General features: G+C 36.7%; 1 protein-coding gene across 6 annotated transcripts in view; it reads left to right on the forward strand.

The window, feature by feature from the left end:
* The window catches only part of PKIB (cAMP-dependent protein kinase inhibitor beta), a 77,645-nt gene that overhangs the window by 8,531 nt on the left and 55,534 nt on the right, over nucleotides 1–13,580 (forward strand). The window contains exons 1-2 of one of the 6 annotated variants that reach the window (XM_081140231.1): nucleotides 5,053–5,139; nucleotides 9,392–9,453. The exons of the other annotated variants lie outside the window; for them this stretch is intronic. The gene's annotated coding sequence lies outside the window, so the exon portion shown is untranslated. Of the gene's footprint in view, nucleotides 1–5,052; nucleotides 5,140–9,391; nucleotides 9,454–13,580 lie in introns of those variants that run through there. 6 annotated transcript variants of the gene reach the window in all.

The following is a 13,580-nucleotide window of genomic DNA, read 5'->3' on the forward strand; positions in this document are numbered from 1 at the left end:
GTGATAGTAGCTGTGGGTTTGTCATATGTGGCCTTTGTGATGTTGAGGTGTGTTCCCTCTAGTCCCACTTTGCTCAGTTTTTATCATAAATAGGTGCTAAATTTTGTCAAATGTTTTTTCTGCATCTATTGATGTGATCACATGATCTTTATCCTTTATTTTGTTTATGTGGTATATCATTGACTTGCAGATGTTGTACTTCCTTTGCATCCCAGGAGTAAATTCTACTTGGTCATGGTGTATGATCTTTCTGATGTGTTGCTGGATTCAGTTTGCTAATATTTTGTTGAGGATTTTTGCATCTATGTTCATCAGGGATATTGGCCTATAATTTCCTTCCTTCCTTCCTTCCTTCCTTCCTTCCTTCCTTCCTTCCTTCCTTCCTTCCTTCCTTCCTTCCTTCCTTCCTTCCTTCCTCCCTCCCTCCCTCCCTCCCTCCCTCCCTCCCTCCCTCCCTCCCCCTCTCTCTCTTATTATTTTTTAAATATATCTTTATTAATTTCAGAGAGAGGAAAGGAGAGGGAGAGAGAGAGACAGAAACATCAATGATGAGAGAGTCATTGATCGGCTGCAGCCCGCAACCCAGGCATGTGCCCTGACCGGGAATCGAACTCCAATCGCCTGGATCCTAGGTGGACGCTCAACCGCTGAGCCACCCCCGGCCAGGCTTATTTTCTTTCTTTGTAGTGTCTTTATCTGGTTTTGGAATTAGGATAATGCTGGCCTTATAAAATGAACTTGGGACTCTTCCTTCCTCTTGAATTTTTTGGAATAGTTGGAAAAGGGTGGGTGTTAATTCTTTGAATAAAAGTTGTATACATAAAAACACACACAACAGACTGAGAAGAAATGGTTATTAGCAGAATTTATTTTTAAAAAATACTAAAGAATTTTGGTTCATGGACTATTCAATATGAATTGGTAATATCAAATTGTTCTTCAACAAAGGTAGTATGTATTTACGCTGTATTAATAGCAGTATCTTATCCAGAATAAGGGAAGTGATGGCCCAGCTTGGTTCTACCATGGTCAATCTAATTCTACAAATAAACACACACATTGTTCAGGATGGTGAGTTATTGTGGAAGTGATAGAAGGAATAGTCATAAAATAGAGATATTTAGCTAGAAGAAATCAACACTTGGGAAAATAGACATAGGAATATAAGAGAGAAACAAACAGGTTTAGTGTTGGATCTGGATTTACTTATCCTTTTGTGGGCTTAGTCCCCCCTCCCTCCCTCCCTCCCTCTCACTCAGCATAGTGATGCCACTATTTACTCGCAGTTTTGATATTATGCTTATTGATTGTCAGGTGCCTAGCACACCTTATGGCAGCCAGTACAGAAGGAATACGTCGTCCATTCCTTGGGGCCGTTATTTCTATTTGAAGGACTGTCTTATGAATGTAGGGGTTTACACTGGTCCTGTGAGGTACCTGCAGAAAGATTTAGGACTAACATTGGAGAAAAAAAGATTTTTGCCACAAAATAAAAAAGGTGTTACAAAGGTTAAGCTGCAATAAAAGTGTAATTGCATGTCCAAGTGGAGCAGCACCTTGAGTTCAAGGGTAGTAGTAGGGAAGAGCCAAAGCTATTTGTTATCTTTTACATGAAAGTGAAGAAATCTTCCCCTCAACATATTCCAGGAGGGAATCCCCAAGAGGAGGGCTTCTCACTCTTTTCCACCAAAGAATTCCCAGAAATCTAGAGTCATAACTCAAAGTGCTCAATAGAAAAGTGCAAAGGTTCATTAAAATTTCATATTCATCTTATAAATTTGTCGTTCTACTTTATAATGTGTTTTTATTTTAATAGTTAACTATGCTTTAATATATATATGATCAAGTAAGATTGCTTTGATATGCAAAATTTGCCATTTGGTTGTGAGTGCCTTCAGCATACAGTCAAGTATTTCTAAGGTTACAGATTTCCTAGTTGGAGAAGCACAACCTTAGGAGTACATAGAACCCACAACCTAGTAATAGACTAAGAATTCTCTCAGTTTAACACAGATAGGCTAACAATTCAGATTTCTATTAAGTAGACTTTGTGTTGCATGAATTAATTTAGACAATCATATTATTGCTAATATCAAAATATTTGGCAGTATGGTTGCATGATCATATATGTGAACTTAAGAACTTATAGAAAAAACATAAAAACATTGTTATATTTTAAAATGGAGGCCAATAGCTCTAGCTCCTGAGGTGTTGAGGTAAGAAGCTGAGTGGCTTTGTGATAATACAGCTGGCTGTTACACTTGTAGCCTTTTGTGTGTTGTTTGCTCATGTTCTTATTTATTTTTTTAATTAGTGCTTTGAGGGAAACAGATGTTGAGTAAATGCTGTTTTGTGAAGTATTATTTTAGGAGGTTTTTAAAGTTGAATGACTTTGCTTGGTTTTTACTTAGTCCTAATTTTTGTTTCTTTTTTTTTAGACTTTCTTCCTTACTTTAGTTACACCAAGATTCCTGCAAAACCTGCTTTAAGAGATGTTAATCTGAATGGAAAATTATCTTCCCTGAGACCCACTCCAGACCAGTTTTGAGTGATTTGGTTACCTGACCATGTAGCTCCCTTGACGTTCATGTTAATATGATTATAATAAAAGGGATACAGGCCATCTGATTATTTTAGCCATATTACTGGATGGATTGGATCACTGTGGAGGGATCTGCTAGTTGTCCTCTATGATTCAGCATAGTTTAGGAGAAGAAAACCAGCCCAGAGTAAGGAGATTATATTTTTGTTTTTGATGAATTGATTTATTACCCATCCCTGGTTAATTAAGAGGTTAAAAATGCCCAGTCTTCATGTAGTTTATAATTTTGCCTAGGAGTAAAGTTTTCTAATCATTAATGAACTATAGTATAAATACCTCTTTAATGATGAGGAATATGCCAGGCACCAAGGAGACCAGGTTGACCAGAGCAAGGTCCTAGCCCTTGGAATTGATATTGGGTAGGTAAATGACTGTAAAACAATGTGACTAATGCCACCAGAATAGTATGAATCAAGTATAAAGACATTCAGAGGTGGTTAAAAGTAATTCTAAAATCAGGGATGGTTTCTCAGAGAAGGTGATGTTAGTGCTAGATCTTGAAAGATAGCCAGTAGTTTGCCAGGCAAAGGAGATCGTGTTTGGGGAACTATAATTATATCATATGTGATAGCATATGTGGCTAGAAGTTCAACGGGAAGTAGTTTCAGAAGTGCCTTGCATGTCATGCTGAATAGCTTGGACTTAACTATCTTGAATTAGTGGAGTAGTAGAATCTTATTTGTACTGTGGTTTACCGGCTGCAGGCCCGTGTCTCGCGGAGCATATGCCTCTTCCTTTACCACAGACAGGGAAGGTACAGTAGGGGAGATGGGGCAAGGATGGACTCATGTTTTAATGTGTGGGTAAATTTTTAGATTAATTGGCTGAGTTGTTGCTTTTGTCTTAAGAGGTAAGTTGGATGTGGATGGAAAAATACGACTAATTTAGATTTGATGAGTTTGAGTTAAGATTCTAGAACTAAGGAGAAATTGAGACTGAAGATGTAAATGTGTGTTTAACTATAGATAAAAATTGAAGGTGTTTCCTAGAAATTGCTATAATTAAATAGAGTTATGTGTTAAAATAGTTTAGGAATAAACTTGCCATAAGAGTGATGTGGTTTAATTCTTATGTTTTTCCCATTTTCTGTCTGTTAACAGAAAATACCTAATAGCAAAATTCTTCGAAATTATGAAAGCTTTGAAAGCCATATTTTAAAAGTGATTTTTAAAGGAATGGCCTCCTTTATGTGTGTGTATGTATGCTTTTTTCAACACACTTTTTTTTTTGCCACAGATTTCAGCTCTGATGCATTAGTTTTCCTTTCAGCTTCTAAACACTCAAGGATAGAGTTTAAATTAAGGATACATTCAAGGGTACCCTTCAGGGCAGGAACTGGCTCTGCTCTGATTTTTATTCAGGGACAGTTGGAGAGCATTCTGAGAAATGTGTATAAAATTATAAATTATGTAAGTAGTCACTTAGGGCCCCTGGCCTCCTGTTAACCTGGCCCTCTTGAGAGGCAGTGCTCTGGGAGCAGCTGGGTCAGACTCGGTGTTGCCTAGCAGTCCCAGAGGAACAGTCATAAGGGGCTGTTGCTGAGCAACCAGGGGCTCATGGTGGGGCGTCATCCCCCATGGAGCTTTACAGTAGTTGCGGGCGCCCTCATGGGGGAAGCAGTACAGTCTGGCAGGGGGCCAGCCCTCCCTCAGAGGCACAAGGGTTGCTAGCAGTAAGTATTTGACCTTAAAATCAAGGACGATAACTTATGTTCTGTGAACCTGCAAGCAATGTATGGAATTACTGATGTAAAGTCAATTAAACATGAACTTGGTGCAAGGCAGGCAGCTGTGGCAGCTAGAGTTCTCATTTCAAGTACTTTCATTCCAGTTTCTTTCTCCTTCAGGCTTAGTTGCAAGGTGAATTTTCTGGGTCAATGGAAAATAGTTTTTCTTTATGCTACATTAAATATGTAACTTTCTCAATTAACATTATTTAGCCAAAGCAAATATTTACATTTGAGAAAAGGCAGCAAGCTAACTCTGGTCTCGTTAAGTGGGCCTGAAATGGCGAAGTATTTGACTCAGTATCAATGCAAGCACTTGCTACTAATATTTGAGATACTGCTTTGAATTTTTTTCTGTATAGAAAAGTCAGAAGATAACTCACCAGGACTGCATCTTATTTTATTTTTAATATTGAACACAGTCCATAAATGACTCTTCAGGAGAGTTGATAAAATGTCGAAACTAATCAGCTCTCGTAAGAGGGCTCGAGTTCTACTTTTAGGACTTCAAGTTGCCGGTGTTGAGCAATGGCTTCTCCTGAAGATCTAGGCACATATTTGAACAGCCAAAATTGAGTTCTTTCAGTATCTTTGGAATAACACACAGCAACATCTGAGGCTAAATTGTAAAGTAGAGAAACATGCAACTGTTAGAGTTGAGAAATAATTAACATTGCCCAGCTAGAGAGAAGTGGTATAAACCTTTCTCATCTCCTTCCCTCCTCTGCCTTTTCAGTCAGTACTTCTGGCCTCGGGTGGTAGCTGTTTGCCTGCTGGTTCAAAGGGTTCAGGAGACATGGCTCTGCACTGGGTATGAAGGGGGGAACCTTCTTTGTTGGCTCTGGGGTCTGCACTCTTTTATAGGGACCTATACTCTTTAAAAAAGAAATATGTTCTTTTTTTTCTTTTTTTAAAAATATATCTTTATTGATTTCAGGGAGAGAACAGGAGAGGGAGAGAGAGAGAGACAGAAACATCAATGATGAGAAAGTCATTGATCGAGCCCGCAACCCGGGCATGTGCCTTGACCGGGAATCGAACCCCGATCGCCTGGATCCTCGGTCGACTCTCAACCCCTGAGCCACGTCCGGCAGGGCTAAAAAAGAAATATGTTCTTCACATTGTTCTGTGTGACTTAAATTATGTCATTTAAGTCTCCCAACAACTCTGATAATAGTTGTCCTCTATGAATGGATATTTTACATATGGGGAAGTTTAATGTTGCCCACAAAAGTTAGGTAACCAGAACAAATATATGCAGTAAAAGATTTATAATCAGAAAGTGGACATAAATCTCACTTTTTTGGGAAACAGGTTTCTATGTGCTAATGATATATATCTCTATATCCTTCTATATAGCATATATATCTTATATGCAGGGGTGGACAAAAGTAGGTTTACAGTTGTGAGTACACAAAACAGTTTATTTTTGTACTATTTATTAATTATTGTATTATTTATTATTATTAACCTACTTTTGCCCACCCATGTATAAAAATGGCATATATATGACAATGCTATATATAAATGATATCAATTTGTGGAGGTATGTATATAGATCTCAGTTTATAGTCACATGTGCATATAGTGTATATACTATATAGGCTGTATATGTACTGCACAAGTACAGGATGGAGCAAATGTAGATCTACAGTTGTTTGTATGGAAAATAATACAATAATTAACAAATAATACAAGAATAAACTCTGTTTTACATACTCACAATTGTAACCTTACTTTTGCCCCACCCTCTCTATATACCTTATACTGTACATACTGTATCTATCTGTATAGCTACATATATTCATATTCACCTATACAGATTGTGCGTTCTTTAAAACTGAGGCTATATTCTCATCTCCTTCCCTCCTCTGCCTTTTCAGTCAGTACTTCTGGCCTTGGGTGGTAACTGTTTGCCTGCTGGTTCAAAGGGTTCAGGAGACATGGCTCTGCACTGGGTATGAAGGGGGGAACCTTCTTTGTTGGCTCTGGGGTCTGCACTCTTTTATAGGGACCTATACTCTTTTAAAAAGAAATATGTTCTTTTTGCAGTCTTAATATTTCACAAAAATTGTCTTATGTTGGTAGGATTTGTATTTGAGGCCACTGCAGTCCCTCAGTGCTGCTCTCTCCCATCTGCGTGAAAGACTTGCTCCCCCGTTGCAGTTTAGATGGCAGGTCGGAGAGCACAGAGTGAGCCTCAGCCGGTGCAAAGGCAGAAACTTTCTCCTTCCACTCTCGGATTTCCAGGAGAACAAAGCTCCAAAGGAACAGCAAAGAGTAGAAGACATTAAATTTGGTTTAGGCTCCTTGCCTGGTTTTCTCAGATCAGTACAACTTTCCTATTAACCCACTACAATTCCAGTTAGAAATGACAGTGTGCTCATTTTCACGTGTTATCAGAGCATTTTGATTTTCATTTCAACTTTTAAATTTATGTTCCTAGAGAATGTCTTAATTGAAATCTATCTTTTATTATGAAGTTATTTCACACAAATAACTTCATCAAAAACATTTCTATTTCTATGTAAACAACTTAAATCTTCATACTAAGGAAAAATAGCAAGTAAAATTATAAACATTTATTTTGTATTTAAGGAAAATTAAAACTAACCTATAAAACAATGTATTGAATCTATTGCAGGTGGACTGTATAGATATTTATAATCATAATCTCATAATAACTCTTTGTGAGGAATGTAAGGAAGGTATGGCTATTCTTTGTGATAAAAATGCACCTTGCCAAGTGCACACATTTAGCTAGCAAGTGGTGAAGTTATGATTTAACCTAATTTTGTCCAATGCTTAAGTCTATATCTTTGATCAGCTTAGATAGGAAGATTTGGCAGGAGCTAAAATACTCTGTTTAGATGAGCAAACTATCATGTTTTCTTTGGGTATTTACAATTAGTGATTGAAAATTCATTTTTAAGGAACACATTATTCCATATTCTGTAAACTCTACAGAGAGATGAAACATTTTTATGATTTATTTAATGAAAAGCATAATACTGGTAAACAAGGAAAAAGACTAATAAAAGTAGCACAAAAAGAAAATCACAAAAATTTATTGAAATACTAGATACAGGAATATAGAAATAAGCAAAGTAGAATAATACAAAAATGGTATATATTCTAGGAATGTAAAAATGGTTCAATATTGGGAAATTTATTAAAATAATTTTAGACTAAAAACTAAAACCCCTATTTTTTACTTCCTAATGGATTCCAAATGACCTTTGATAAAATGCAATTGTATTTCTTTTAAGAAAATACAGACAACATAGTAATTTAGGAACAGAGAAATGTTATGAAATTGTTAAAAATCAATTTTAAGAAAACAGAAAAATGTTACAGGCTTACTATATGCCCCAACTTTATCACTTATAGTTAACAGCATTCTATAAATTCCAGCCAATGCAATACACTTTTAAAAAGACTAACGTTTAAAAAATTCTTATTATGTATGCTAGAAACAGTTCTAAATACTTTACAAATATTAACTGATGTAATCTTCACAACACTTCTGGGAGATATGGACTACTATCATTCTTGTTTTACAAAATAGAATGCTGGGTCCCAGAGAAGCTAAGTAAGTTGGCTAAGGTCTCATAGCTAGTAAGTGGTAGTGCTGAATTAAAACTCAAGTGGCTTAACTCATGAGTCTTTAAGCTTTAATAGTATGGTATGCTGCCTTTCAAAAGTTATAATTATTTGAAAAGAGGTGACATCTTTTTTCTTTAAAAATGTATTTTTTACTAAAAGAATTCCAAGAAAATCAACTTAAGAACTATTAGAATAAGGGACTTCGGTTAAGTGGCCATACAAAAAATAAATGTGTATAAATCAGTTGACTTACCTGTAACAGCTACAAATTGAAAACATGATGAAAAAATTCCATTTATCATAGCAATGAAATATCATATATCTATGAATAAAATATATAAGAAGTGTGTAAGAATTAAAGTAAAACATTTTATTGAGAAACACAAAAGATTAGCAGTAATGGAGATTTATGTTGTATTTCTGGATGAGAATAAAAAATATTGTAATGATACTAGCTTCCCCAAATTAACTTATAAAGTTAATGAAATTCAATTTAAAACCAAAAGAGATTTTTAGGGAGAGGTTGGCAAAATGGCTATTAAAATTCATCTATAAAAACAGCCTGGGAAAAATAAAAGTTTGGAAACAAAGAATAATAAAGAAGGAAAATCTAATTCCAAGTATTAAAAAATATTATAAAGTTACAATTACTAAGACAATATGGTACATTTTACTAAAATAGAGACTTAGAGGAGCTAAATCAGCTTGAAAATTACCCAAACAGATTTAAGCATTTTATTTTACATTATCTGTATATTCATGTTATTCATACAACATACAGATAAATATCAGATTAATTAAGAAAGAAATATGATGAAACATAACTGAAGGAAAATATACTGGTGAATAATATTATAATCTTGTCTAACATGACATTAAAGGCAGAAACCATCAATTAAGACTTGAATATGGACATATTAAAACTTCTGTATATATAAAAAGAAAAGACATTTAGGCAGCATGCCTAACAATGTGTTTGAAAGTCCTTTTCTTGATGTTTTGGGGATAGAATTAATAAATCAGGAAATTCTAATATTCCAAATGCACTACAGTTTGAAGGCTTAATAAAGCAGAGCCCTTCCTGGGCTAGTACTTACGTGGTATTGTACCGGCTGCAGGCACAGAGGATCACAGACATTTTTGTAGGGAGAATATGTAGAATGTCCTAGTTAAAAATAAAGGTGCAGTTCTAGAGAAGACCGAATAATGTCTTGGAAATTAGGATTGTTTCACCTGAAAGGGTCAACTAATTTGAGCAACTAAATTCCTTACTCTCCAAGTGAGTAAGAAATTTCAACTAGAGAGTTCTATAATTTTTTTATAATTCTTACACTTGCCAGGGCATTTCATTTCAGTAGAAGTTATTTACAACCTCACTGAGTAATGTTTGAATTTTTATAATGTGCTATTACTAATGAAAATAAAGTAATTCCAGTTTTCTGTCTTCAATTATGCAGTGGATACTTGCAGAGGAGTGACACAATGATAAAATTTGGAGAGAAGTAGTTCCTGTTTTAAGGTAGAGTATGATGCAGGAAAGATTGTTTTCTTCATCTCCCTCGAGAGCAGCTCTGCTTCTTTAATGCTGGGACCTCAGAACAAGTGGGACAGGAAAATCTATTATGGTCAATGCACAATGAAATGAAGGGGAAAAGGTGTTTTTTTGTGTGATATCAGCCTGGACTGTGACAATCAATTCATGTGAGCACTAACGAAACAGTAATTTTTTTGTCTTGAGCCCTGTTAGGAAAATTACTAGACGCCAAGTGCCAAATATCTCATGAAAAGAGTAACCAGCAGGCCCATGAACTTCCTAGTCTTTCTGTTCATATCCAGTCTGTCTCCATGTCCATTGGCAATGGGCTGATTCTTGGCCACTGCTAGTCCTCCTGAGGCCACTCACTCTGTTCCATGTCTTTCTGCCTGTGGTCCCTCAGCTGACATGGCCCATCCACCCCCACCTCTGTCTCAGGCTCAAATTGCCCAATGTTCGGCATGCAGCCACTTTTCTCCTCCTTTCTAACCTGACCACTGTCCTTGGATAAGGTTTGTTTCTTCAACTCTTATTATCTATCAACTCCAAAGAGGTTCTTCCCTCTCTGACACAAAGGCTAGGACTGTTAATAGGTGGCATTTTCTCAGGAAGCTTAGAGGTCTTGGTCCTGGGGGTTAGCTAACAGCCATCATCAGTGTTCTTTTTATAAGGACTCATGAAATTATATCCTTGGCAGATCCATCCTTCTTGCTCATGAGACATGCCTGGAAATGTCTGACTCTAAATAATAATAACAGTAATAATAATATAGCTTAGACCTTAGCTCCAGTACCCCCACTAAATATTTGTTTAAGCATGAATCTTTATGTGTGCGTAGATACATGTTTAGTTGATATATTATTGACCATCCTCAGAAAAGAGGCCTGGAAGTAGCCAAAAGAAATGTGTAAAATGTTTTCTTCTTCTCATGAGTAATAAAAGCAAAAGAGAGGCTTAGCCATTTTGTGTTAAATAGAATAACAAAATCAAGCATGATCCTAGAGATAAAGAAATAAATCTTGTCAATTTTCATGCTAGCTAGGCTGTCACTTTTTGAAGACTGTTAAAAAACTATGTGAAAGTGGTGAGTTCTGAAGGGTAAAATGGGTGACAAAACAACCAACACACAAAAGAGCAGAACAGACACCCTTCCTTGTAAAGGAGAAAAAAAAGAACCTATGCAAAGAATGGAGGTGCTCATGGACAGTTTAGCCTATTGGTAGTGATCAAAATATAATTGTCATTTAATGCTCATGGTGTTTGCAAAACTCTTTCTCATTCCTTCATTCAGCAAATGTTTATTGAGCGCTTACCCCACTTACCCTGTGCCAGGAGCCTTTTTGAGCACTGAGGTTACAGAGGTGTAGACGCTTTGCAATAACCCAGGGTTTGTGAGCTGCCAGAATGGTGATGGTGACCTAGAGAAAAACTGACGGCGGGTCTGTGAGGGACTCAGAAGAGCGTCACATGAGGAGTGATTGCTGGTTAGTACTTGGGGAGGTCTTAGGGATGACATCCTAACTGTCTTCAGTTGTGTGAGGAATAACATCTGTTCCGTGTGAACAGGCAAAGCTTGGTTGAGTGGGTGGGAATAAGATGAAGACACATTTTTATTTAATCAAAGGAATGGCTGCCTGTAATTATAACAAGCTACCTCTGGTAACTGAGATGGCTCCAGAAGCTTGGTACCACGAGGAAGGAATGTGGCACAGGGGATTCATCTATGGATGGTGAGTGGGAGAGGGTGGAAGGCTGGTAATGGCTCTCATCTCTGAGGACAAAAGTTCCAGGAGCTGTTATTGAACTCCTTAATGGAAGGGCTCCCCTGAAGACAATATAATGAGGGACTCTAAGGCTGCTTTGGAGTCAAGCCCACCAGCTTTGCACTTAACTGTTAGATGTTGGCCAACTTTCTCATCTCTGAGCCTTAGTTCCTTACATCAGAGAAATGGGGATAGTAATGGTTTATGTCTCACAGGGCTGTGGTGAGAATTGAAAAAAATAATGAGTGTAAATGAACTAATTTAGAATGTTTAGCCTATAATAGGCATGCAATAAGTGGTATTGTTATGGGAACCTAGAGTCTCATCTTGGGAAGCACTTAGATTGCCTTAAACAATCCAGAAAGTTAAAATGATATCCATTAATGCAGTAAGTCCCTCTCTCCCGGACCTGGGATTTGTAAAAACAAAATCTTTTTAAAATGTGTGGTGAGCAGTAGTAAGCGTGTGACATTGTAAAACACATTGGGCCAATTGTTCCGTTTTGTTAGCATTTGCTGATTATTTGTATGTTCTGTTGTTGGAAAGATTCCTTTTTTTAGCTCAGTCTGTAGCTCTTTGAATTATGCTAGGAGACTTATATTGCCACCCTCCATTTGTTATATCACAAGGGATCCTGGACAATGTGCTATGACCTGTTCATGCACTTGGATGAACTTGAAAGGTGCTGGGGCTTTGGTTGTAACTAAGTACTGCGTTGCAGTCAGTTTCTGTGTTTGAGTCATGCTGTTGGTATTGACCATTGAACAATTTGAATTATCCATTAAGAAAGCCAAAAAGACCTCAGGTGGTTGTGCTACGGCCAGGTTCTTCCAACGTGAGCCAGTAAAACCTTTTGTGATTGCCTGTAACATCAACTCAACAGACTGTGGATGACAGCGAGTTGTGCTTACCAGTTGCAATAAATGAGCCATTTCAAGACTCTGCTCACTTTTCCAGGTCTTTCTTGATTAGCTCCACCTTCTCTCGGATTCACTAGTCCATGTTCTGTCTTTTATTATCGTATTTATATTTTCAGACATTTAAACAAGACAGAGAAGAACAAAGAGTAAAATCAACTCCCACCTCTCAGAATTAACACTTATTTATTTTATAATATTTGCTTAAAGTATTTTTAAAGAAATAAAATGTTGCAATTAATTGTCTCCTTTCAGAAGCATCTATAAATTAGTGTATATTGTTCCAATCCATTTTTTACTTCTGCCCATGTATTTACGTAACCATTTGAATATTTAGTCCTGGTTGTGTTTTTAAAATTTACAAAAATAATATCACATTGCTTTTTTACAACACTATGTTTTTGAGATCTGTGTAGTTATATATAGTTCTAGCTCTGTTCTCCCTGGTGAAATTTGTGTTTTCCTTGATAAGACATTTGCTATTCACATCTGGTGATCATGGATGACAGGATGTTATTGCTGGAAGAGTTAGGAGAAAACATCATTCTAATTTATGTCTTTATATTTTGTCAACACTGAGAACTTTTGAAAATGACGAAAACTAAGCCAGATGGGAAGTAAGAAAAATGTGAGTAAACTAGGACTTTCCCATGCAAATCGCAATGAAGTATTAGCCTGCATATGAAGAAAACAAGTTTGTGGGAGTGAAATGACTTTCTGGGTTACACAGTTACTTTAATCGGACCTTGAAATACTCAGCCCAAATCTCAAAAGCACACTGTTGCATGGAGTCACATGCAGAAGATACATAGCTTTCCAGTCCACTGTTCTTTTCATCACGCTGCTTCTTATGTTTAAAAAAGATGTAGAGAAGTAAGATAATGGATTCTTAGGGCCACCTCATCAAGGAAATGCCTGATATCTTGCCTTCAGAATGGCTAGTTACAGTATGGCTTTAATCCATCATTTTTTCTTTATGCTTGCATTCTTCTTGCCCAGTTAATCTAATTACTGCCTTTTTCCACTGGATAAAGTCCCATTTGTCACCATAAGTAGCAGAATGTGGCCAGGTAAGTCAGGTTTCCCTGGTGATCAGAAGTCATCTTTTTTCAGTTACTTGTCAGCTTAGCTTTGCCCCAGTTGTCTTGTTAACAGCTGGCTACTTAATGAATGTGACATATCTGCTTCTGCAAGGTTTGGGTATGCCAAGATTGTATGGGAGACAGAGAAATGACTCATTAATTAACCAAGGGGTTTTGGTTCCAACTCATGTCTGCAGTTTCCTTTACCAGGCCCAATCTCAGGTGTTTTTCATAGTAGGGTAGTATTGCAGGTATGTCATTTATAGTACATGGAGTTAGGACAAATAATTCATCATTTCATTTTTATTTTAAACTTCTAAACTAATACAACTCCTAGGATTAAAAGGCTT

This window comes from Miniopterus schreibersii, assembly GCF_964146895.1.
Source record: "Miniopterus schreibersii genome assembly, chromosome: 6".
Taxonomy (NCBI): domain Eukaryota; kingdom Metazoa; phylum Chordata; class Mammalia; order Chiroptera; family Miniopteridae; genus Miniopterus; species Miniopterus schreibersii.